We start from the raw sequence: 27620 nt of genomic DNA, 5'->3' as shown, positions 1-27620 counted from the left end.
ATACGTGGGTTCATAACATTCATTCAGGGGGAGCATTCAAGCAGGAGATGTAAACATGTATATTTTTAGCCTGTGCCAAGTAGTGGCAAAAGCTGTACGCATTGAAGTGAAGTGAGGGTGCTTTTGTGACGACCCTTTTTCGTTTAAAACAGCAGCATTATTCCTGTTTATACATTCTTTCAAGGTACTTGGCAGTAAGGTTGTTCCAAGCATCTTTAGATGACAACATGCCACAGTTCTGTGGATTTGGGCTGTCTCATTTGTCCTGTCTCTTTGTGTAATCCCAGACTGACATGATAATATTGAGCTCAGGGCTCTGTGGGAACCATACAATCTGCTCCAGGACTTGCTGTTCATGAGCAGTACTTCTTTATGACTGTGTGATTACGGTTGTTGTCTTCAGAGTGAAGTTGGGACCAATTAAAAAATTTAAATCTACTCGAAGTGTTTGCACATATATCAAGCAGATACATCCATAAATTTCTTTAGTCCTTTAGTATCTTATCTTTAGGTATCAATTAATGTCAAAATCCCCAAATTTTTTATAGATACATTCTTTCATTACATTTGTTAAGTCATCAAACAACTGATAATGACAGTAATTGTTAGTTGTAGCCTTAAATACCACATGCTTGATATATTAAAGGATTCCAATCTAAATTTGAATAGCAGTGCCAACAGTATGGACAAAAATTTCATTTGCATTTTAACAAAATCTGAATAGGCTAAAAATGCAGAATCTGCGTTGGATTGGCTTAGACTGTCCATGGTCTTATTGTTCTTGTTATTATTTTGGTTTTATTGTGTGCATCTTCAGTGGAAAAGCACTGAGCTCACATATTTCTTCAGAAAATATGTTCCTCTCAACGGGGCTCCACATAAAATATGAGCAGACAAACATGCTGGGAAATGCACAGCTCCCCTCTCTCTCTGGTTTGGTCCCGACAAGAGCAGCAGCAAACTTCCTCACTAAAAAGCTGAGGCAAACAAGAGAGAGCAAATACATCTCTGCTCTCTGTAAACATTAAGACAAATAGAAAGGCAGACAAGCACAGAGTTGAACAAACTCGGTATGACAACAAACAAGTTGGCCAAATAATGTCAAATAGGGAGCAAAAGAAATAAAGGGCAGGGAACACATGAGGGTGAAGCAGACTGGCCAGAAAATGGAGTTCATTTTTTATTCCGCACAGCCACTAATGCAAATAATGTCTCTCATACAAATTCCAGACATATAAATACAGGAAAATTGAGGAAATAAATAAATATAAGAGGGAATAAATTGAGAACAGGCCGAGGTGCAGAAAAACTTCAAATGAAGGAGGAGCTGAGGAAAATCAGAGCGCACATATCTGGCGTCAGGATGGATTAGTATAAACATGATCTTTCTCTCCCCAAAGAATACCTAATCACATCTTTGTGTCCTGTCGCTGAAGTGGTGCTTTGTTTCGTCATGAGAGAAATAATCTCTTGAGCCGAAATGATCAGATACGATGCAATATTGATATCCAAAAATGCTTTATCTTAGACTGAAAACGCTACGTGTGTGTAAAAACTGTCATTATGACAAGTCATTATTATTACCGTTTCACCTTTTTCAAACCTGAACACTTTGCATTATCTCATGTATCCAACTCTGTCAATAAAAGTTTTTATTTTATGTGGGGAAAAAATGCTGAAAAATATTTAATCTGTTCCCCAAAATTTAATTTGGAGAAGCACAGCATGTAGATGCACATGACGATGGCCAACTGCAGCTATTCCTAACATGGAAGGTTGACGCCCGTATTACAACAAAAAGCTAGGAATGAGAAAAGGAGTTTTGTGCAGAAGCTACAGTATTTTTTCACAACTCACAGTACTATATGCAACCAGTGATAGTAATAGTAACTCGAAAAAATTATTCCGTGTCAACAGTGGTTGCATAAATTCACCAAGAAAGATGCTGTTTTGGGGATTTATTCACTGTTTAGTCTATGAAGAACCATAATGTCTTTGCATAAGGAAACATTGTATATCTTGCAGTATTAGTGAAACCATCAACCCACCTAAGCCTATTTCAAAGACACCTTGGAATACGTGCACAATGAACACCCATACAACACACATTGTTCTCTCTGCACCACACACTAGTGACTGACACAAGGTTGCACATTCCACCTCAGCTGTTTTATTAAACTGATGGATTTTCACACATTCTGCTTCATAGAACCTTACATTATTACATGCCAACACACAGAATGATGTATAGAAATAATTTCTATATCGATTCTAATTCATAAATGTCAGCTTTAACATACTATCTGCAAAACAAGGAAAAACTAGGAACGTTCTCATTTTACGAGGGAACAGAATTAGGTATAATGTTGCAGCAATATATACTCCTTTATTCAGGTAATTGCTTAAACCAGACTAGGCTTGTATTTATTGCAAAAGTATAAAGAAAATCAATGTCGCAAATAGAGCCATCTCTTCTTTATAAGCTCGCCATGTAGTCCTATTTGTGGAACAATTTGTCACCACCACCTTGTGTTGCAAAAATGCCTGTGTAGCACCCATCAATAAACCATCCGTAGTCACATGCTGTGCCATGTTATTAACGCCCATCTTCATGGTAATCTCTCAAAGACATCATTGACGGGGGTCCTCTGTATTTCTTTACAGTCTGGCCTGTGGGATACGTCCTACAGCGAATGAGAGAAAGCTCTCCCACCTCACTCTAAATCTCTTCCTTGTGTCCAAGATAAGACTGGAATTGAGTTATTGAGCAGGCAGTTTAAGATATAAGCTCTCGCTAAAAGGGCGCTCAAAAGAGTCACAATACGAAGAGATTGAATGGTTTTTCTTTACAAGCAGACTGGTCTCATCCTCACCATTTGTCTAGTGCACCACTCTGATTAACCCACAGGTGAAGAGGCCACGGTGTGAGATAGAAGCATGTGAAATGCTACTGCCAGCACTGCAACTGAAAAGGCAAAAATGTGAAGGTTATGTATCCAACGTTTTATTTACTCCTAATTTGCCTGGCACCTGGTACATACCCCCATTAGCTACAGTGGAGTGATTTAAGCATGCAGGGGGCCAATAAAATAATGCAAACACTTACCGGAATAGGGTATTTAACCATCTTAATCACAATTACAGACGCTGCTTCAAAAGGTGGGTCACATCTGATTAAATGCCAATTAGCTGGGCTTGTCAGCTTTAAAGGAGAGTTGCTATTCAGTTCTATGGTATGTAAGATGTCTCAGCAACATTTGAAACATCCAGAGAGCCCAAATTATCTGAGTCTACGGTGCAAGTGTATTAGCTGCAGATGTAAAACACAGCAAGGGGAAGAGCTTGAAAAATCATGGCTTTAGCACTGCATGAATTTTACAACACAAAGTGCATCTTTGGAGGAAGGTACATGAAATTTGGTTGCCTCAAATCTTTGTCTTTGATGAAGTCTTTGCTACAAGTTAAGTTGCTGTACCAATTAAAATACGCAGTAAAATGTCTCGGTCACCTCATACGATTTCAATGAACAGTGACAGGCTTGTCAGTGCTGCTCACAACCGAGGTCACATTGACAAATTTCTCTGCATTCATTGCTCCTTGTGGATGGTCCTGGAATCTGATATGACAGACAACAACAGTGCACTACATCACTTAAATACTGAGTGCGAAAGTATAATTATCTTGATAAATTTCAATAGTGATAAAATAGAGAAGTATTATTGAATAGAGTTGTCCAGAATAGTCACAGGGGCATTGTTATACAGGATCAGACAGCTTTACCTGACCTGAGTTTTAAATTTACACACAATACTGTATGAGTAAATATATGTCAGGCACCCTGATAATTGCTTTAAAGCTCAATCTCCAATTGTAATGCCATCATCAACAAAGAACCTATTAAAAACTTGTCAAGTAATAAAATTATATAATCATCAGAGGGCAATTAAAATGTTTTTTTCATCAGAAGACAAACAAAGTCTCTTTGTTGTTCCTTTTACTTGTAGCTCACAGGGTAAAAGCAATCTTAATGCTCAGACTTTCCTGTAAAAAGGCAGGTTAAGAGCATCTGAAACTCTGAAATTCACAGAGATCCAACAGCCGAGAGAGATGGAAAAACTGTGCGCATGAATCACATTTTGCCAAAAAAAAAAAAAAAAAAAAAAAAAAAAAAAAAGCCATGGCAGGTGTGAAAGCAGCTTTCTGTAGTGAAGATGAAGAGGACAGAACGGGGTGATGCTGGCTCTGGTAGTCGGGTTGTGCCTTGAAGTGTTACAGTGAATTCATGATGGAAAGTCACATCCACCATTTTCTGCATCCATAAACGTGCAGAAAAGGAGTTTAGTTCACATAGCTCTGTATGACACAGCTCTGAGAACTACAGTATTTCTCACTAAATGATGACTGAAGTTCACTGAAAAAACAGGGACACTGTGACACATTACTCTTGATATTTAGAAGCATTAACAAGTGAAGTAATAGGCCTCAATATACAACTACTGGGGAGGGAAATTTAGATTTTTAAAGCTTTTAAGATTGAACCTATGTACCTATTTTTTTTTTATTATGATCACAGTTCTAAAATAAATCTAAATTCTTACATAATTTTGAAAGGGTCTCCTTTCTCTTTCTCAAAATCCTTTCAAATCAACAGTGGTATTCATATATCTGTTTGGAGAGATGCACTATACAATTTTTATGGCTACTACAATTCAATTTTAATTTTGAAAGTCCTTGTATTAATACTTCTGCAGGAGTCCCATTTGTTCTTCAAAAAAATGAATGAGCAACACTGCAAAGAGATGGGAGAAGAAGTCCTAATTTAACAAGGTAAATTACCTGCAGGATTAAGACATCTAAATTCTTGACTTAAAAAAAAAAATAGAGCTATTGACAAAAGCAGTCTGATTGCCAAAGGAAAACATGAATTTAGGGAATACACTGGTGACAGTAATGGAAAAAGGCTACAATTACACAGGTGTTTTACAGCATAATCCACAAAATAATCATGCACTTTCACATATACACAAAGTCAAAATATAAAGTAGGAAAAATAGTACTGCTTACATTAAGATAGTCAATTAAATGTCCTTACAGAGACAAAGCAGAAGAAGATAAGCTGCATCCCCTTAAAATCCTTGTACCTACTAGAAAAAATTGTGAAATGCATTTACTTTCGAAACCTTGGAAATATTTCCTCTCCACTACATGTAGTTTCAGCCTTTAAAAGACCTGAAAATACACTTCCTGAACTTTTGTCCCGATCAAATTTTCCTGTAATGCAAGGAATCTCCATTACAGTGTTCTCCACTGTACACAGCATGACTCAGTTAACCAAAGGTAAGGTTCTGACTGTGTGAAAAAGGACAATGGATAATGTAAAGCTTCGTGGAAGAAAAAAAAAATAGTGACTTGAATTCCTTATGCTGCCATTCAAATTTTACTATTCTACAGTCTGTTCAACATGAACTCTCTGTCCTTATGGAAAATAGATGTGGGGGGACAGCCAAGAAAAAGATAAAAGTAAAGATAAAACATATTCTATAATAAGCAAAGTGATGCTTAATTTTCTCTCGTGTGTCAAGTGAAGAAACAGACAAAAAACAAGTGTAACAAAACCAAAAATAAAACCTGTCACACAAAGCCTTAACAAGTTTCATTAGACTTAACACTGCACATCCTGGAACACCACTGTCACAGAGCTTGTTGTATGCTCTTTAACTGAATGTTCCAATCAAGTTGTAATTTGTAATAAATGGACATCTCCAAATGTTTCATTTCAGCATAATGTGAAATACTCTGCTGCTGCAAAGGTTTTATTTTCATGATGTCAGTCTAGTGCTTATTGGGGTTGCAGTAATGAAATATGAGAGCATTACTTTGCATTGAACCTGTTGGGATATGGGAGTTGTATTCTTTATTTTTTATTACAAAACAGATCTAAAAGCATCATAATCAAGTATTACTTTGTTGTGGGCAGTATCACTTCTGCGTGGCCGTCCTTTTACCTACACAGTCTTTGGGGATTAACTATGGCATGAATTATGTGTTCTACAGAACATAATAAATGATCAGTTAAAAGGCAAAGCATGTATGTCATCTAGTATTTGCTTAATGTAGCCAGAGGAGAGTCCTTGTCAAATTCAGAACATACACAGTGATGCATATGGCAACCCCTCTTGCAGACAGCCTCCTTCTTAATTAATGAAATCTACAGATTGTTATAGCACTTTATCGGGTTTGTTTGAATGAAGTATTTGTTCCCGTACTGAAACATGTCTCCAGGCATTTGATTGGCCACTATCAAGGACTTGCCAGGCTCTGCAACAGTTTAGTACTAGGTTACCTCACATGAAAGTGGGCTCATGAATCCAAAAAGCCAGCTAAACCAGTTAAGCACAAAGTTAGCTCACTGACCCATTAATCTCAGTGCATATAACAGGCCTCGGACTACTGTCAGTTTCTGAAATAATAGGTACCATGAACATGTGAAGTGAAGAAGAAGTGAAGAAAATAAATACAGAGGTCTTTGTCTAGTAAATACACAATGAGTGAAACTTCTATGGCAGTGGTCAGTTTCCCAGGGAACTGTCCAAAAACCTGAAGAGAACACAACGCAGAGTGGAGCTGTCCATAGTGTTGATTGCTTTTCTCTGCTCCTGCTTTGCAACATTAGTCAGAATAGACAATTCCACTGACACACCACCACTTTCAGATAGTCCTCACCCTCTTTTGTTTGTCTGCCACATCCCACTCACTATACCAGTCAAACTGCTTTGACAAGGACATGCACAGAAAGCTTTGCAAGATCCTGAAATCCCCAGTCGATTATAATTGCATGCTACCGATGCATGCTCAGTACGTTTGCCGGCTGAATTGTGTCTAATATTTCCATCACCCTAGCTCACAGATTGCTTTCTTTCGTCAAACCAATTCATGAGATACTTTTGAATGTCACTTGAAAATTTGTATCATTACAATGACATTATAATAATGTATCATTATAATGTCAAGTCATGTACTAAGGCAGTGCTGAACTTGAAAACTGTTCAGAGAGTAAACCGTTAACCAAAGCAGCTCCTCAGCTGAACATACATATTCATAAACTCATAATCATCAAAGTTCACATTCACTTAACTTTAACTATTAAATATAAAGCTGTAAATATGCTCCATACTGTTTGTGATCTTAAAGTTCTGAAGCAAAGGTACCTTCTACAGATAAACTCACTGACGGTAAACATTACATAAGGAGAAGGGGTTATATATTAATATGTCTTGCAGCAATGCAGTGCTTCAGAATCCTTCAGTCGCACCTATACAGTATACCTCTACTGCATGAAATTCAGCATACATGCAGTCTTCTTCCTAATATGATTAAACAGTTTCACTGCAAGCACAAGAAACTGAAGGGAAAGCATAAACTATTCTCTTTGCCAGCTAATACATTACTAACACTATTGGAAATTTAAAGCAGCAACTCTTGAATGAAGCCTAAAAGCATATCTTGGTGCCCTGATAGCTCAGCTGGCTGAGCGGGCAACCCATAAATCAGGGCTATAGTCCCTGAAGTAGTGGTCATGGGTTCGAATCCAGCCCATGGCCATTTAATGCATGTTATTCCCCCACTCTTCTAGCCATGTTTCCTGTCTCTCTCTCCATTGTCCTATATAATAAAAAGGCAAAAAAATAAATAAATGCACATCTATCCCTGTTTGTGTTTCACAGTGTTGAGTAATGCTGACATATATGACAAGCCTGATTTTAAAAATAAAGTGGTCATTATAACAAAAACACACACAAAAAAAGAAATATCTAGTTTCAAGATCCCGATGTCGAGTTTAGATCCTTGAAACAAAAGAATGTTGATATACAGACCCCCTCAGTGATTCTACACAATTAAATAGACTAATTCCTCCTTCTGTCTTGTTGGAACATTAATGTACAGATGCCGAATCCATTAAATTCTTCTCTGATCATGCAATAAAGAAAGAATTACCCATGCAAACCAGAAATCTTTTAGTATAGCATATATAGTTTAAAGCATGATGTCTTTTTAAAAGTATCAAATGCGCCAAAGTACAAACTTAGCTATAAAATACCTATATGAAAGCACTACTTTCAAACCAATGTAATAGAAAAATGCATTTCACTTCTTGCTACCTTTCTCTGTAATGGCTGTAATGATAGTAGGGAGGTCAGAGTGATTTCTGCGGGATGCTAGTTTGGCAGTGGTAGCCTGCATCGACGTCTGGTTACTATTCTTTACAGTGATATGAGCAGCAGCCCCCTGCAACCTTATGGTGATCATTTTTTACAGCCTTTGCTTAATTAAAATGTCACAGCCACTGTAGCAATATATAGCAGAGTTCTCTGCAAATTAAAAAGGAATTAGGCTGGCAGATGTGGCCTTAATGGCTTAATCATGCCTTTACGTTCGTTCCAGTAAAGTGTGGCCACAGATGAATATTGTTTTAACTCTCACATCCAAGAGTAATACCTTAAAAACTACTTGATATGTAAATTTAGGGACAGCTGTGCAGGGTATGTTAAAACATCAGCATTTGACAACAAGTCAGAAAATGGAGCATACGCTAATGCAGGAGCTAGTCTGTAGGTAAACATAGCCATTAGGCTCAGTAAAATTAGCAGGCACAGTGTTTAAGCACTCTGTTGGACTCCCTCAACAGCTGCAACCATACTGTATGCAATTTTACTTGAATGCTTATGTTGAATAAACATAAAAATCCCAATATGCAAGACACCATAGCCACTCTGTATGACATTAGGTTCTGCGTTAGTATGGCCTCTGCACATCCTCAACTCTGTAACTCTCCATATATAGTACAGTTTGCAGTGTGGGAGAATCATCAAGGCTGGCAATCAAGACTGAAGAAATTACCCTCCTCTCTAGAAAACAATCCACATGTTGATACCTCCTTAAATGTATCATCTTGTAATCTAATGAAGATACCGAGTAGAAAGAAATTCAATCAACGTGCAAATTTGTAGCTATTCATAATTCAAGAACACCAAAGTGCAAAAAAATCTTCACTAGCATAAATAATAAATGTCCATTATTAGCAAAACTGACTTTAAAAAAAAAATCCATAAATATGCTCCTGCTTAACACTGAATCCACCATTCACGTTATTGTCTATTATTATCCAATGGGTTTTGAAAGCAACAAGACTGCTTGTTTAAATGGAGAGCAACATTACAATGTCATAAACTGAATGCAACTTTATCTAATTTTTTAAGTCATGAAAGTACGTTAATAGACAGAAATGGGGGCGTGACCATTTGTTTCATTTGCAGTAACCTCATCACTTCAACAAAGGGAGGGTTAATTGCAGATGAAATGAATGACACTCGTAAATTATCAGTTTTCCATTGTATTAACAGTAGATACGGTCGTAATTTTTCTTTCTTTGCTGCCGACTAATTTTAACCTCATCTCACCCTGCCTTCCACTTATCTCTCCACCACTGCTGGGAATTGATCAGGATTTTGAACTGTAAACACATTTTTCTTCCATGCCTCAGTTCTTAAACTCTGCATGAAATTTCCATGTACTACTCGTTCCTCTCCACCACTACAGTCTTAGCCCCTTAAAGTGTAATCCTGAGAATGAATGTAGAAAGACTAAATTAAGGGACCCAATTTGAAGCGGCACCACTTCACTGATAAGCTGTACCAGTGATCTGTGAGAGCACTCAGGGTCTGCTACATTATGACAATACAGAGGAATAAAGCAGATGAAAGAGAATAGTCTGGCAAGAGCAGAAATCAGATGGGCAGAGGGAGAGGAAAAAACAATCTAAAGTCTAATTGTGTTATGCCTCATGGCAGCAAGGGAGTACAGAGAGACACATTTTCTTTCCACACGTCGTTCAGCACAGTCCCCTCCCCAACATGATCACATTAATTTCCAACCAGCCTTTTTTTCCCCCGCCACATCTTCCCTGGATGCATTTATTGATAAAGTGACATGAAAGGCAAATGGTGAAAAAACTTAACCAAAGCCATTAGGTTTGACCAAAAACATGCAGCACTGGCATTTGGGGATGTGCATTTAAGCATGTTGGCTGGATGGGTTTGACACCCTCCAAGTAATTCTGTGTCATCTCTGCCCTTTGGGAGGAAAATGTCATTTTGAAGCCTCTAAGCATTGAAAAGCAACATTGAGGCCAGTAATTCACTGATCTATTTTTTCCCCTTTGTCCTATTTGGTTTCCCAACAAAATATAATTAGTGAGAAAACATATGCATTTAAACTAGAAAGGCCTGTCCACGAAGCAGGACATTTTACTATTTTCTATCCAGTGTCTCGTATTTAGCCTGTAGAGACAAACTACTTGTCACAAGCACTTAAGAGGAGAATCCTGTCACTCTTGCTCAGGTAAGTCAAATTGTTGAAATCATATAAAATAAATCAACTGTCATGACACATTTTGGTGATGACGTATTGTTTTCTCTAATAGTCATAATCATGTCAAATTTCCACACAAGTTTTGCATTAGAACATGTACACTGTAAAGCGAAATACCACAGATAAACTTCACTTGATGTAGCGGTTGTATAAACAGGAGAACATTAGGTTTTCACACAGTGGTTAGTAAGGCTATTTGAAATAGGAAAATGTATGTGCCCTATCTTTGTTTATAAATTCCAAAAATAGAAAAATCCCTGTGAGCAGCACCACCAAGACCTGTGCTTTCTTCCCTCCCACTTTCTGCAGTGCCTTTTCCAAAAATGAGGACATGGTGGTGCAGAGCCAGATTGTTAGGAACAATCTGACATACATCATCTATTACTCCACAGTACGGGCCATAGTAATTCCACTGTTACTAATATCTAAATATAACTACACATTTGTTGTGATAAACTCTGAAAATTCAATTAAAAGTACAAGTTCAGGATAACAAACATGTTAACTATCTGCAATTTATTATAAACATGGAGTAATTGGGCTTTCACTGTCAGGGGACCTAAACACTGGAGCAGATGGCCCAGTGACATCCGGCTAGCAAGCTTGAAAATCCATTTTGAATGCACTGTTACTTCAAATGTGGCTCCGCATACACAAATTAATTGTTGTCTGCCGTGCTTTATACACATCTTTATTACATCACTTTCCAATTGTCTTCGCATAATTTATACTGTATAGAGATAAAGTTATATAGATTGAATGTGTGTCAGTATGAATGCAACTGATATGGATTTTTTCCTAAATATTGTTGGAAATATTAATTTAGATTTCTTTTTTTATTCATAAATGACACGTTAATTCAAACCTGACTTAAAAACTGAAATAAGAATGCAACATCCACAATTGCAAGAAGATATGAATTTATCCTGACATACCTGCTGGGCTTCCCAATGTCAGATGTCCATACACTGGTACAGAAGCAAGGAAGTCCTTTAGAAAATCCCCAGTGTGACTCAATTCACAGGTCACTTACTCCAGGGTCTGCAAGAAAACAAAAGAAACACAAATCAGAGCAGACGTGGAGAGTGAGCTCACGACTTTAACCGACTCAGCCACCACAAATGCCCAACGATCCAGGATAAACATCCTTGAAGAAATGTCAGCCCAGTGTCCGAGGAAGAACATTAGATAAACCACACCAGGGCAGCAGTCAAGAGAAGACTCATATGATATATGCACAGTATCTCTCTCCCCGCCTGGTCAAACTTGATCATTTTTTCTGCCTAAACAGCTGCCAGAGAATGGCTCATTACACCATCATTTCAGTTAGAGAAGACAAGTGAGTAGCATTTGCAGGGCTCATGCCATTCAATTCTATGGTGCAGGGTTGGACAGTGAGCATTCTTTACTGACTGACACACACTGTTAAATGCACATGAACAACAGTTTTAAGGCAACTCGACAAAGTACACTTGAAACCAGCTGACTTTTAAATTTTTTTGGCCACTTCATTTTACAGAGACACAGAGTGAAAAACACTGCCTATTTTCTGTACTGCTCAGTTAATCTGCCAGAGTTTTCTGTGGTTGTACGTAGGACAGAGCAGCATCTTCACTTTTCCATCAAGCTGTCAAACTGGCAATTAATTCTAAAAGAATGACACTATATTTAAAACTAAAGTTTACTTGTTCTTGTCTCTCCATGTATCTTGTGATTTGTAAAACTAGGTTCGCCAGCAATCTGTAGTACGCATAAACAAGTCAGGACAATTCATTTGATAATATATAGGTTAAATTATTAAGTAGAAAGATAAATGAAAACATCTAATAATATCTAAAGCAAATAATGGTAAAGGCATAAAGCACCAAGTACAGATAAGAATATGAAATTCAGCCCATGATATGTTGGTTGTAAAGTATCTTAGTGTGAGGATACTCAACTGCCAGCAGCAACATTTGGCAGGCAGAGCCGCCGGGCATCACCTCATCAGGTTATTGATGGCATGTTCTGTCAGAATATATGACAGCAGCATTCACGTTTGAAATGAAGCATTCACTGGATTTTGAAAGCTTACCGATAAAATCCATTCTTTTTACTGCTGGACTTCTGGTCTTCGAGGCACCTCAAATCACATGAGTAGTAGTTCATCATGCACATCGCAGTACTGAGTGTAGCTGTGACTGATCATTTAAAACACAAACGCTCCCATGCTATCATGCAGTGCTCCTCCATACAACAACGGGATCATAAAAGATTAAGAAACAGTGAAAGATAAAAAATTTAGGCCCTAAAAGTCTTAATGCCAGATGAAAATTCTGCACTATATCAAAGTTCAATGGTTTTGGCTTGCTCAGTGATTCCACTTCCTAAGTCACATCAGAGCTACTTAAATAGACTTTATCTACGGTGGCTAAAAAATTAGCATAATCTCACATCTAATATAGCTCTGTTGGACTCAAATTGTTTGATGCACACCACTAGACGTGTGAGCAGTGGTTGCTGACACCTAAGGAGCGCTCACCTCTTCCGCTGACTTACCAATGCTGCTATTTTCATCCCACCCACTGAACAGCCTAATCCACTGTTGGAGGATTTGTGTGCTGTAGTACAGAGTAATTGTGCTGCGGCAAAATGAGTGTGGCTTAATTGGAGCAAAGACTTAATGAGGGGTCCCCTTGAGGATTATCATCTGTGGCTTAGAAATGGCCCAGGTAGCGCGAAGACACGGTCAAAACGATCAGCTCACGTCTTTCCAAATTGGAGTGACAGTACTGTGCTGAAACTATGCCACTAGAATCTTTAAATTCATATATATATTTTTTAGGGGGTTGGAGAGGAGGTTTATTTTTTAATTAATTATTTATTAATTTGTAGGAGGGTCCTTGGAGAGAGGTGAACTAACGTGAAAATCTCCGTGAAGAATAAAGCAGCAGGACCACCAGCATCCTATTACAGTAGGAGGAAGGCAATGGAACACTACTTACTTATTTTTCTGCGTTTGATCATGGCACGACATCATTGTTTGTGCTTAAACTGACTGTAAATTAAGATTTTTAACTACACTGTCTTTTAAATATTTATGGTGCTACAGTTGCAATGGAAGCTAAAAGGAAAGTATTTTTGAATAATATTTAATAGTAGTTTTCTAATTACAAAAAGGACCAAAATCCCACAGATCGCACACTTTTTTTGTGTGTCTACAAATACCAGTTAATTTCATTAACAATTCATCTGCCAATTACTTTCTTGGTAAACTGATTAATGATGGGGACTAAAATGATAGAAGTGAAAAAATGTTCAACTAATTCCCTGCAGACTAATGTAATGTCATCTAACTTCTCCCACTGGTTTACCAACAGCGTAAAAGCAGAACATATTGATTCTAACGTCACATACGACAAGGAAATACAGAAAGTTATCAACAACCAAGTGGCTGCAACCAGGGAATGTATATTTTAGCTTTAAAAGTGACAATGAATCAATACTTGCCAATTCTTTTTCTGTCAGTTATCCAATTCATTTATTTACTTTTTTTTAGCTCCAATCATGTCATTATTCGAAAATGTGGTCGTACATATGGAGAAACATACATTTGTCTAACAAAGGAAGCACTACCACCATGGTAGAGGTAAAGCCGACCCTTCACTAGTTCTCCAAACAGTTTATTTCTCCAAGGAGCCTGTCTCCACTTGACAGCCACAGATCAGATATGACTGACCAAGATAAATGGTTAGGCTCTAAAGTCAGATCAATTCAATCTAGCAACTGTCCTCGCCAGGAACAAAAGGCCACACTGTCAACAAGGCTCAACTCACTCCAGTGCTTATTCACTGTCTTTTTGTCCTTGTTACATAAGTACCAGAAACTGTGAATATCCTGCTTTTTCAAAGTAAAGTTACTGTTCATTTTATTAGTTTTTTTTGTTGTGTTGTTTGTTTTCCTCAGTAAAACCCTGCAGGTTATCAGCTTCTTAGGTGCAATAAAACCCTTTCAAAAAACTTGCTTGTTTCTTTAAGCCTATGCAGTATATCAATGTTTCCCAGCTGAATTTATCACCTGACTTTACATCTTGTAACATGAGTTATTTCACATTTCAGTTTGGTAGGTTTCAAGGTCTGAACTCAGCCAGTCTCAAGACAAGGCTTGAGTCATCATCTGCAACTGTGTTACTCAGCCCACACCCCAGGCAGTGCTTTCATTATGTAGGAAGACATGAAGGGCAAGTCAAAGTTTGTGCATTCAATTCCATCAGTGACACAAACGTGCAAAAGAAGGCTTTTAGGTCTGGCCACATTGATCCAAAGCTCAATGAAATTATGTGCACCATAAGGAGCAGTAAGGAGAAAAACCTCTAGTCTTGTCTCTGCATTGTATTCAAGTGTGTTTTATTATGGCCTTCAATTTCCACTTTAGCACTTGTTATAAATGTCTTTGTGGGTACATGTATAGTGGATATAAAACAGTGTACTGCCTTGAAATGCTACTACATTTAAAGTTTATCACATCAGACTCATGGCCAGCTTTTATTACTTACTGCGGATATGACATACTAACTGTATTCAGTTTGTATTTCTCAAATATATGCAGCACCCCTTCAGGACTCTCAGCCTCATTTAAGTAGAATATGCATCATAATTAAGGACTATAAAGGTTCTTTTCTTGTAACGTCTGATTTACTGAGCAATTAAAGTGGCATAGAGTAGTTAGAACTCCCAAGGTTTGGTCACATATGTTATTGTGTCATATGTGAACCTGTCTGCTATCTTGAAGATTTAGATAAATCCCTTTTTGTATTCACTGCTCTACAATCTAAACTAACAATGCAAGATAATAGTTGTGCATTCAATAAAGTCTAAATGATTTAAGCATTAAAGTAAAGGGAAACCCTTTTAAAAATAATGGCATTTTTTTTTGTTTTTTTTTTACTAACTTCAAAGTGCAGTAAGCAAAAAATAAAAAAAATAAAAACTTAAATCAATATCTGCTGTGGCCACCCTTTGCCTTGCAATTTTCAAGTATTTTGAGGTAAATGCTGCAGATCGATTTTGAAAATAATCAGACGCCCCCAATGGAGATATGTACACCGATCAGGCATAACATTATGACCACCTGCCTAATACTGCGCCAGTCCCACTTTTGCTGCCAAATAGCCCTAAACCATCAAGGCATGGACTCCACTAGAAGGTGTGCTGTGGTATCTGTCACCAAGATGTGAGCAGCAGATCCTGTTAGTCATGTAAGTTGCAGCGTGGGGCCTCCATGGATCGGACTTGTTTGTCCAGCAAATCCCACAGATGCTCGATTGGATTGAGATTGGGGGAATCTGGAGGTCAAGTCAACACCTCAAACTGGTTGTTGTGCTCCTCTTTACTTTGTGGCACGGTGCATTATCCTGCTGGAAGAGGTCACAGCCATCAGGGAATACCGTTTCCATGAAACAGTGTACATGGTCTGCATGGTCTGGATGGCAAGACCCAAGGTTTTTCCAGCAGAACATTGCCCAAAGCATCACACTGCCTCCACTGGCTTGCCTTCTTCCCATAGTGCATCCTCGAGCCACGTGTTCCCCAGGTAAGCGACACACCCAGCAATCCATGTGATGTGAAAGAAAACGTGATTCATCAGACCAGGGCACCTTCTTCCATTGCTCCATGATCTGGTTCTGATGCTCACGTGTCCATTGTTGGCGCTTTTGTCGGTGCACAGGGGTCAGCATGGTCACCCTGACTGGTCTTTGGCTAGGCAGCCCCATATGCAACAAACTATGATGCACTATGTATTCTGACACCTTGGATTGAATCGGACCACACGGGCTAGCCTTCGCTCCACACGTGCATCAATGAGCCTTTGCCACCCATGACCCTGTCGCTGGTTCACCACTGTTCCTGCCTTGGACCATTTTGATAGATACTGACCACTGCAGACCAGGAACACCAAACAAGAGCTTTAGTTTTGGAGATGCTCTGACCCAGTCATCTCGCCATCACAATTTGGCCCTTGTCAGATTTGCTCAAATCCTTATGCTTGCCCATTTTTCCACATCAACTTTGAGGATAAAATGTTCACTTCCTGCCTGATACATCCAACCAACTAACAGGTGCCATGATGAAGAGGTAATCAATGTTATAAACTTGACTGTTAGTGGTAATAATGTTACGCCCGATCAGTGTATAAAAGTCACAGGTATAGATGTCTATAATGACAACACTCAATTAGACAGTAAAACTCGGCTGTATATTCACGATAAATGCAGCCAGCTTTCAATCCATATTGCCGGGATTGGCTTTTTGAAAAGCAATATCAACCTCCCCATCATCCTTTTCATCTGTCTTTCTTCAAAGAGAATAAAACAGAACAGAAGAAAAGCAAATTCTGCTATCTTATTTTTTTCACACAAAGGAAGCATGATTAAAAAAAAAAAACTGCATGAAAACACGGGGATTATTAGTTCAAAAGGTCATTAGAATGTCAAAGACATCACAGAAACTTTTGGGTGAGAGATATATCTTTTCCAGTAGGTCTATACACAGAAACCATAAAATAAACTCATTAGCATAAAACCAAAAAAAGAAACATGTCAGGAAAGCGTCAGTACTTTAAACATAAACAGATGGAGGAGAGAAGATGAAGGCGAATCCACATGCCACGCTACACTAAAAATAACAAAATAAAGCCCAAATAAATTAATTAATTAACAACGAGAAGTTAAAGAAACAAGGATGATGTAATTATGCAGAAGGCTGCACAAGAGGCACTAAATATATGAAAAAACATACCCTTTAAAAAAAAAATACAGACTGGAATAGAAAAATACTTGTACCTTTGCCCCCATGCTGAGAGCTCAGTGGCCACCACAGTGTAATGCTGCCTGAGTACTTCCCAAAACAAAGGTTTATTGCATCATTGCTTGTAGAACACAGCACCTGAGTCAGACTCCTACAGTGTCTCAACCTTGGGACCTTGTTTTATGAGGTCAGTTTTGAACAATTTGCAGAGAAAAGACCAAAGTAGGATGCTGTCCTTATACTCTTTCAAGCCCACAACAAGGGCTACAGAATACAGCGTCAATGTAAAACAGTTTGACCAATTGAAAAGAAAAAAAGCAACACAAAAATCTGAAAAAGATCAAGACCAACGGATTTTTTGTTCTATGATGAAGACGTGCAAGTGATCTTAAATTCTGAGGAAGATTAATTTAAATTCAAATGCTGCTATCTGGAAATACAATGTATACAGTGTATTCATGTACTACACTGTGACACTTAACTAAATAAGGCTGGTGTTTGTGAATACAACTCTACTACTCTGTAAAGTTGTGTCTCATAAATACTCCAGTGTACATAGGCATAAATGAAATGAAGAATAAGTGGTAGTTGATATTATGTACTGTCTTCTTGTGTTTCTTGCCAAATGTAAAACAGTCCAACTTATTATTGCAATATGTTTTGTCATGTCTACTCAACATTCTGATCACTGTCTTGGACACACAGGTGTTGGTTCACAATGTCACTGAGAAAAAGCATGCAGGCCTGTTGAATTATTGATCACAAAAGATCTGTTATTTGAAATTTAAAGTAGTGAGTCTGGATTGGAATTTACAATGTCTGTCGGTGAAGCTGCGCAGGTGATTAAAACCAGAGATCTACTTATTCCTTGCATCTTCTGTGATTGCTGTCAATTATGTTGTTGCTGTGAGTAAATTAATTCATTAACTAATTAACGACACAGAAAAGCTGAACAAATGAGTATACACAAGCCTCTTAAGAGACATGCAAGGCAGTCACATAACAGAATGTATGGAACTGAATTGCTAAATTTGCATTGCGCCCATATGTCTTGTCATTTTGTAATGTTAAAAATCAGAATGTCTCCTGAACATAGACACTTTAAGTCTGTCTGAAAACTTCCTCTGTCTTTCTTTTTATCACATGCAGACACACAATGTTTTATGCAGTACATTTAACTGAGGGAAGTGATTTAAGACTGCTGGCCTGAAGCCCTCACACCCTGCCACACACACAGATGACGTGAGACTCCGGGAGCCCTGATGTGATAACACATGCCACCAAATCCACAGTTAATTGGACACTTCCTTCACAACAGGCCTGTGGTAAAGAGCGGCAAGCAAAAAACAAGCCGAAGACAAGGTTCCATAACGAACAAGAGGAAATAGCTCAGATAATGAAACCAACAGCAGATGCGCTGTCTCCTGCATTATATTGTGTCTAGAACAACAACTCTTCTTTGACTGCATAATCCTCAGCATTCTGCTTAACTGATTAGCCTTTCCGTGCTTAACAGCTGGTATCTTAGCCCAATTTGTCTGGCTTGGAAATGTTAAGCAGAATCATGTCTGCTGCATTTTTTGTGCCAAATGGACATTTGTGTGTAGAAAATGGTCAGCAGCCAGGTACTGAGGAAGGATTGCACATGATCAAAAAGGATTTCATGGAAGGAGATTGAGAGAAAAAGACTTATGGAAATATAGCACTTGCATTGTGCCGGATGTCTCAGTTTATGAGTCCACATGAGGTTGTTTAACTGCTGGAAGATGAGAGGATTTAGAAAGATATCCAGTCCACCAGAAAAACAGCCAATTCCTGCTGAAGTAAACAGGGCTGAAAGGCAAGTGAATAGTTGACTTACAATAAATTCAGCTCCTATTAAGCGATTATTTGTTAACACATTTTCTGTTGTTTCTCTATTCTCAAACTGGCTTCCATTTCCTTTAAAGATGCAGACAGCAGGTTTATTGAATGCAGCTACAGATGGAAATGAGCTTTTAGCAATATCTGGTACAACAAATGCATTGTGCATTGTTCCATTGTTAAATAAACAATAAATAAATGAAACTGACTATTTTCGAATTCAGTGGTTGTAATTACACTAATATATCGGGTAAACATGGAAGAGCAGGGCAGGCCAATCAATATACCAGCTGTGTGTTTCCCAACAAACAAACAACTGGTACATTGTTGCTCTAAAGTGTTGCTCTCAGTGTGTGTCAAATGAAAAGCACCGTGTAGTCGGCGGAAGGCAGAAACGTGTTTATGCGGCTATTCTCCAAATTCATTGTATGATCATTGATTAGTCCTTGGTTCCAAACTTCGCCATCGAGTGAAACTATAATTACTCAGTGATGTCAGCACATTCGTATTTACAGTACTATACAGGTCTTACATCAACATTTGGAAAATGGGAGCACAACAATAAACTGCTGCTCAAGGCTGCATCACCGGCTTACAGACAACTGATGCAAAGTAATCAGCATAGAGCTTCTGCTGGAAATAAAGGCCGAAAATGTTTAGTCTTCATCCAAAGGGCTCAGTTCCTCTACCAACTGCCTACTTTGGGGAACATTAGACTTGGTGAATTTGCTCTTTTGGTATGACGAACCCTACCTAAAATATTCACTTCATGGTTGAAAATGATGCAATTTCATTATTTGCTAAATTAAAAACAGTTAAAAGAGCTAAATCTTTATTACCTCTGATTTTGCATGTCATGCTCACATTGTTCAGCACACACTAGGCAAGCATAGCAATCACAATACTGCAAGCAATGATCAACCCTCTGAGTCCTGGGCTATTTTCAGGGTAGTTTCACTCCCTTTGTTTTTCACATTTTCTTATCTGCCGTTATAAGGGACAGCCAAACACGCATGATCTTGTTTTATTTCAGAATCTCAAGGTGAGACATAATTACCAGTTATATCAAGAAATGTTTGCATTATCAAAACAATGCTGGGGTGCTGCTGAATTTTAAAACCATTGCAACCAAAACCAAATCCATAATTTTGTGTAGTTTTTTGAATGGGATGTCAGCCCTGTGTTAGAGACAGAAATATGTTGTAACTTCACAACCGCATTACTATTTCACACACAAGGAAACAACTAGTAAGTTCTGCTGTTCATTTTGATACACGGTAGGCCAACATTACGATGATAAGGAGTGAAAAACTTAGTTTAAAAAAATTGGCAGAAGTTGGATCTGTCTTCATAATATGATTTACTTTGGTATGGACAAATATATAATTACATATTTGCTTTTTTTGTCATGATGTTAACATGCCACTGCATGTTAATATCAATGCAATGCTATAGTTGCAATGTACTGACACTAACATATGTAGGTACTGACATATCGTTGCAATGACAAATTCACGAGTAAATCAAACAAGTATTGGGTATAGAGATGGACACAGAGTTGTGTGCAGGTTGTGACGGTGAAATTGGATGTAAATTTGAAGTTATTTTCTCATTGCACAAACAACAGGCACTGTTTGAAAGGTCAAATCAAGCACTTCAGTTGATACGTGCCACACCTTGCTGCAATAAATTCAACCAAGAGAAGGGATGTGAATTTGGTTGCAGTGTGCATCAGTCAGGCTATAAGGATTACTCTTTAAATGAAAATACACAGGCATCCGGTTTCTGACAGATAAATTAACTTATAAGCAATTATGAATAGATGAACATATGAATAAATGATTAATCTTGTGTTAAAATGGAGTTTGGTTTCACACCTCCAGTGCACCACCTTCACTATCTTTGCATTAACAGTGAGTTTAGAGAGACAAAGTGGTACAGCATTTATTCATACAATAAAAGTATTATATCACTGAAAGACTGCATTGTCCCACAAAACTTATGACTGACCACTGTGAAAAGAAATCAAGCACCAGTGCTTTTTCCTTTGTACCTGCAGCATTTCCTATCAACTCAGAGCTAGTCTTGTGAAAATTTAATTTCATGGGTGACGATGAAGCAGACGGGATACTGGCTTCTGGACAATTAGAATTACATTATTTCTCAGATATATCTGTCTCTAAGTGACACCCCGATTTATCCATTATCACTGTGCATGATTCTATTTTACTTCAAGCAACTGCTTCATTTTAACAAAAAGTTTCCCAAATAACAATCAACAAAGTCAGCATGACATTTTGCCTGTGTCATGTCACTGTGTGCTCAGTATTGCGATGAGTTATTCTTGATCTAACTTCCCTGGCAATCGTCTGCTTCGACTTTGCCCATCTGCGTGACCCATAAACAATTATACATATCTATTATTATCATCTTTCATCAGTTTCATGCAAATCCTCACCATTTGTGCAGCACTGTGCCCCCAGGAATTGACTAATATTTTATCTTATTCAATTTGCGGCTGTTTCTTTCATTTGACAGGCTGACAAAATGACTCAGGCCTATGAATTAAGTATTTGTACTTTTGCCTCAACAATCATTGAGAGGAACAGCTTGAGTCATGCAATGGAATTGAGGCACACTACACAACACCTTCAGCCATGTTTGACTAACTAATTAATCTTAAAATTTGTACTTGCTTATACTTACTAGTAAAAACTAAGAAGAGAGTGGAGAGACAATGTCCCAATGCTCCAATTTAAATAGGAAACCAAGACAGTTCTCTGAATTTCAGAAAAAAATACACTTTAATTACAATTTTAATGATCCATGTCTGTTGTATGTTATGTGGAACAATTGCACCACATTTTCCACGCTTTAGCTATTAACAGTATCATGTTGTGTTCCTAAGACTTATCAGATAGTTGTTGAGGGTATATAAAAAATCATCTATACATGTAGTAAATTTGACGCAGAAAATCCTCACAGGCTTTATATGAGAGCATAACAAAAAAACAAAAGCAAAATTAAAAAAAAAAAATGACAAGTAATTTTTTTTTTTTTTTTTAAATAGAGGCCATAGATGATACTTTTCTAGCAGCACAGTGCAACCTGGCCTTTCTGCAGCCCCAGCTGTCGAAGAGGACAGCCTAATCAAACCATCCTAGCTCAAACATTCATCTCATAGATAAAAATCTCTTTGGTGTTAGCAGAAATGTCAGACGTTATCTGCATCCTTTTTAATTGATTTCTCTGTCTTTCTTCCAGCCAGGTATTTCTCGGCTTCATTCTCACTACAATGTGCTTGTTACCATCATTGACAGCTGCCAGTGTCACTCAAGATTGTGCAGCTGTAAGTCAAGATGAATCCCTTGGTCCATGTCTGTTAAATATATTTTAAGCCTTTTTTACCCCCAATTTCCTGCACTCTGGGTATAAATCAATTGACTTATCACCACAAGCAATGTGAATTGCGTTTAGCGGATGTGATAAGAGAAATATCTAACTGTGGAGTCCTGAGTCACAGATTTTGACTTTCTGTGTGTAATTTATTGAGTAGTAGCCTCTATTACTGTGGAAGTAAAACAAGATGATCTATATACATGAATATGTTGCCTGGCTGCATGTACAAGAAGGCTTACAGTTACTATGCAATTATTGACAACAGTCCAATTCCATTTGTTGCATTTTGTTACATGCATTGCAAGGAAAACAGAATTCTGACTTAACTATTGTCCTGGCACCAATAGGTCAGGTTATTACTTATGTCCATATCGTGGCATTATATTCAGGATATAACATTATTGTCCTGAATTAATTAACTTTCATAACTAACTTAAATCGCAATACTATAAATCATTCAATTTCAATATTGTGCATCCATCAAAGGGTCACTTTGCGGTCCCTGTGACAGTCTGTACAGAACAACAGCTAACATCCTTTTGTCACCAACATGCTGTGGACCACTTGTGTAAATAGTTCTTGTTCAAGACTTTGAATAAATTGTATTAAAAGACCTTATAAGGCATTGGAGGATTTGTTGTAGGAGAGTGACAGCTCAGCTGAACTAAAGCAACCTGTGACTAAGTAATTTGGTCTCTGTCACTGTTCTGACTTTAAATATACCAAGAAAAAGTCAATGCAGTTTGCAAAAGCCCCTGTGACATTGCAATTTGTGAAAGAAGCCACAGAACCAGGCAAGGTGGAGACTCAAAGAGCACTCAGACCTGCTAATATCCACTGTGGGTGGACTATTATTTCCGTTCCTCATTTTCTCACATATCAGACAAGAACTTGTAGACTGAATGGATCTATACATTGTCCTATTCAATGTCAAGGGTAGATTACAATATTATTATGATTTTTGTTGACATTCAAGGATATAAACAAAATTTTTCTTTGTGTATTTGGGTTTGTGTTTTTTCCTGTGCATTGCTTTTTTTTTTTTTACATATATTTGCCAAATATTTCATAAATGTCAGCATCTGACAAAGTCATTTGCCAACACATTTTTATTCAAAAGCTTTTCTGCCAAGAAAAACAGGGCAAAAATAACCATTCAACAAAGACAGACAATGATAACCAATGACAAAGACTAAAATACAAAAAAAAAAAATCAAGCAGACGCCACAACACAATAAGAAATCTGTCACCTTAAGAAATCAAGGGTATTCAAGTCTTCCTCTCTATGAAAAACACATCTTCGTATGTGGTCCTCCTTTCCTCTTTTGATACCTTATTTACCGTTTCTAGGCCAAAATTGGAACAGCGACATTCTAAGTGGAAGGATACACAACTCTGCACAACTCTGAAATATTTGGACAAACTAAATCTGAGTTAAAACCGATTGTATTATTGAACTGCAGTCTTTGTCTTTTACCACAGAAATTAACAATTGATGCATGTATTTGAGATTTCAATATTAGGAAATGCACAGAAAGTTTTTTTTTTAAAAATCTGACAGTTCTAGGTTTTACAAGTCAACTAAATCATTTCGTAACCCCAGGTGAGCAGAAATGGTGACATCCAACTGACACAGAAAAAGGCAATGCAGCTGAATGTGTAAAGTGATAAACACATTTGCATTCATCATAATTCCAGTTACTAGTGTCTTTAAGTAGCTGTGACTGAACAATCATTAAACTTCTGATACTATTCTTAAGCTTCCATTTTCTTCCTCGCTGCTGGATTTCTACTTTGCTTTTGTTATTTTACAAATTTTAAAAAAAAATAGATGCTTACAATTTCAATGTTCTTCATGTGCTACTTATTCGAGCAACATTCATAGTCATTTTCAGAATTTTGAAAATCAACCCTTCACAGACTACAAACAATACGTCTCACATTTTGTGAGGTTCAGTGTGAACTGTTAATTGTGATTTTTTTTATACCTCAAACTGCTGACGCTGGTGTTACTGCCTTCCCCTGTATACTGCATGTGCTGACACACTTCACAACAATTTCCGATGCCAGTTGGAAGATATCAGTAACCACAACATATGTTACTTGCAGTTACCACTAGTAGGTTTGACATGAACAGTTATTGTAGCCGGCAGTTCATGTTTACAGAACATCAGACAACGCAGCATCAACAGGCTACTTGCCAATAACACATGCTGGTGAACACTGGTGTCAGGCGATGAATAAATGGACATTGGTGGTAGGCAGGTCCACTGCAGTGTATCATTCTTTGGAGAAAGAAACACTTTATTTGCTTTATGCTTCTACTTGGTGGAGATTATGTGTGTTTGTATGTGTGTTAGTAGGCAAAGCTGCTCAAAGTATGAAAAGTCAACAGTGAAGAATTAACAATATATATTTTCTGCATAACAATGAAAGCAAAATGGTAAAAGAAGAGATATGATAGTGAGTGTAAAAATAATAAAAAAATAATTCTTTATGCAAAAGTTGCTGAAGAAGGCACAAGTGCATCTAGACTATAGATGGGTAAATGCTTCCAAGTAAACAGGCGTCCAGTCTTACATCTCAAAAGCAAATTTTCCATACTGGAATTTTATTTATTTATTTATTTACTGTTTTCAACGAATTTTGCATTTCTGTATTAATTTGATGAGTGTGTTGAGAGTGTTTGTGATTAGGTTTTTTTTCTTTTATCAATATATGTGATACTCCAAGTATGACCATGGAGGACAGGTACACATACCATCAGTTAGCTAATCAACTGCATTAGTGTAAGCATGAGAAGTACATCAGGTGGTATAACAGGTTGTCCACGAATCACAAGAATCGCTAGACGTTGACACCAAGTTGCCCCCGTTGGCAGGCAGGCATCTTGTATGGAAGTTCTGTCACCATTGGTGTGTGAATGTGAAACACAGTGTAAAACACTTTGAGTACTGCCAAGGTAGAAAGATGCTATGTAAGTGCAGACCATTTACCATTTATATAAAAGAGGTAAACGTCTGTGATTCAGTTATATTGTAAAAAAAAAAAAAACAACAGTCAGGATTGTCCATCCTTTATGTGTGTCCTTAGTGCTCATTGTAATTCCTTGGCTGATGTCAATTACTCTGTCCAGAAAGAAATTGTTTTTCTGTCATCTCTGTTCCTTGTTTTCTCTTTGTCTTTGAAGTACAAGTCTTTATACCTTAATGACAAAACGGTCATTCTGTCAACTGTTCCAAATTAATCCAGTCGCCATAAAATCATGTTTCTATTAAACTAGACTTCACTCTCAGTTAAGTTTTGGGGGAAACACATTTTCTTCTTTTTTATCACACATACGTTTCAAGTTAACATATTTTCCCCATTGATTTTATGGCTTTTGTTGATTCTTTTCAGTCAACCTATATATATTAAATGTTGCAAGACTAGCCAGTCTGGTAACTAAGAAAATGGAGGAAAAGCTTGAAACATGTAGTGAAAGGCTCATATCTGAGCCAAAACTTAGCCAAGCTTCTCACATTTTTATGAAAGTGTCAACCAAAACATGATAGTTTTGAAAAACCCAACCACGTAGTTTTGGTGCCAAAGAGTAAGGGAAAACTGAAACTAATTAACAGTGAAAAAAAACTTCAACTGTCAACTTATACCTTCATCTTCCTATCCTATATCCTCATACAGACTTTTATGGCTCTTTCAAACTGAAAGCCTTTTGCGTATGTGTAGAAAACATCTGTGATGATGGCTGTAAAAAATGGCTGCAAAGCATTCATCACGGTTGAAATATTTGCTGGCACATTTTGTATCTGGAGTAAAATGTACATCCACTAAAGCAAAAAACACAACTTATCAGCATCTGACAAAAAAAATAGAATAGCTTCCTTTTATAACATCAACATCACTCATAGTTCTTAATTCAGAAAAGCTCTTTGAGTTTCTTTTTAGAACTTTTTGCCAACATTGTAATTCAAAACTGTTGTTGATTTTCTGACCCCACTGATCAAGCGCTGAATTGCATATTACATTCATACTGGTTTAATTTCTGAGGACGTGAACAAGCTCAGCCCTCAAGGAATTTTGTGGTATGTGTTGTTGAAACTGTATTAATACAACAATGATGCCTAAGCTTGCAAGAGTGATTGACATTGCTGGTCTGCAAACAACTAAAAGCTTCTGTTTCTTTGGGAATCAAAATGTGTCAGATTGTCAGAGGACATTTAAAGACAAACTTTCCTCTCTAGTGCCGCTGGGTGCTGGTTAAATCACTGCTGCTTAGCAGGCAGTACTGGACTGCAACCCCAGGTCCCATTCATAATGAGCAGCATCCTATCCCTGCTCCAGGCCTTGACCCCAAATGTGTGAATGGCCAGTAAACAACAACGTGGTACTACGTCCGCCACCACTCACACAATCAATACTGTTCATTTGCTTTTTTGTTTGTAATATTTGTGACATTGGCAGCACTCACTCACATATGCACAGAGTAACCTCCATCTCCTTCTTGTTTTCTCCCTCTTTTCTCTGACATGCTCAGACTTACTCTTTTCCCTGCCAAGGCACTGCATCAGGAAGTTCTGTAGGGCTGCCTGACAAGAGCTTGACACTTTGAGGATCAATAAAAGATTGAATCTTACTGCAGAAATCAAACTACTTCTTAAATCAATGACTGGCAACTGCTAACTGGAAATAGATCTTGCTATCTGGCTTTTTTTTGTTGTTGTTTTTCTCAAATCTTGCTCCATCATACACACAAGTTCTTCAGTCAAGAAGAGATTTAATGTTACTGTACGTCTGATTTACACGCATGTTATTATTGTGGTGTTCTGTTTGTTGTTTGTCAGTTGTAAGACAGAAAATTTATTTACAGCTTTTTAACCTTTTTGCTGTTTCCAATCCAAATTTAAATTCTCTTCTTATGTCTCCTTCAAAATACAAATATTTTATTTCCATCGGTTTACATTGACAAGACGTTGCACTTATTTAGCAGGGGATTTAGCTGTGAGAAATGGTAATCTCTTAAGCTTGACCTTTTCTCACAGATCTTCCCAAGCTAGTCCGTGTGTTATCCAACTGCTGAAAGATACATGGGTGCTAAGTCCATCTAGATGAGGACCCTAATTTATTTCCCGATTTGTCGGTCTGCTA

General features: G+C 37.6%; 1 protein-coding gene across 5 annotated transcripts in view; it reads right to left on the bottom strand.

Annotated features, from left to right (window-relative positions):
* lingo2 (leucine rich repeat and Ig domain containing 2) overlaps positions 1-27620 on the bottom strand; it is a 210996-nt gene that overhangs the window by 127896 nt on the left and 55480 nt on the right. For all 5 annotated transcript variants that reach the window (XM_035955274.2, XM_023285737.3, XM_055016828.1 and 2 more), the window contains one exon: positions 11364-11469. The gene's annotated coding sequence lies outside the window, so the exon portion shown is untranslated. The remainder of the gene's footprint in view (positions 1-11363; positions 11470-27620) is intronic.

This window comes from Amphiprion ocellaris, chromosome 13, assembly GCF_022539595.1.
Source record: "Amphiprion ocellaris isolate individual 3 ecotype Okinawa chromosome 13, ASM2253959v1, whole genome shotgun sequence".
In the NCBI taxonomy this organism is placed as follows: domain Eukaryota; kingdom Metazoa; phylum Chordata; class Actinopteri; family Pomacentridae; genus Amphiprion; species Amphiprion ocellaris.
The sequence above is the reverse complement of the archived record's forward strand: the minus strand, read 5'-3'. Positions and strand labels throughout refer to the sequence as shown.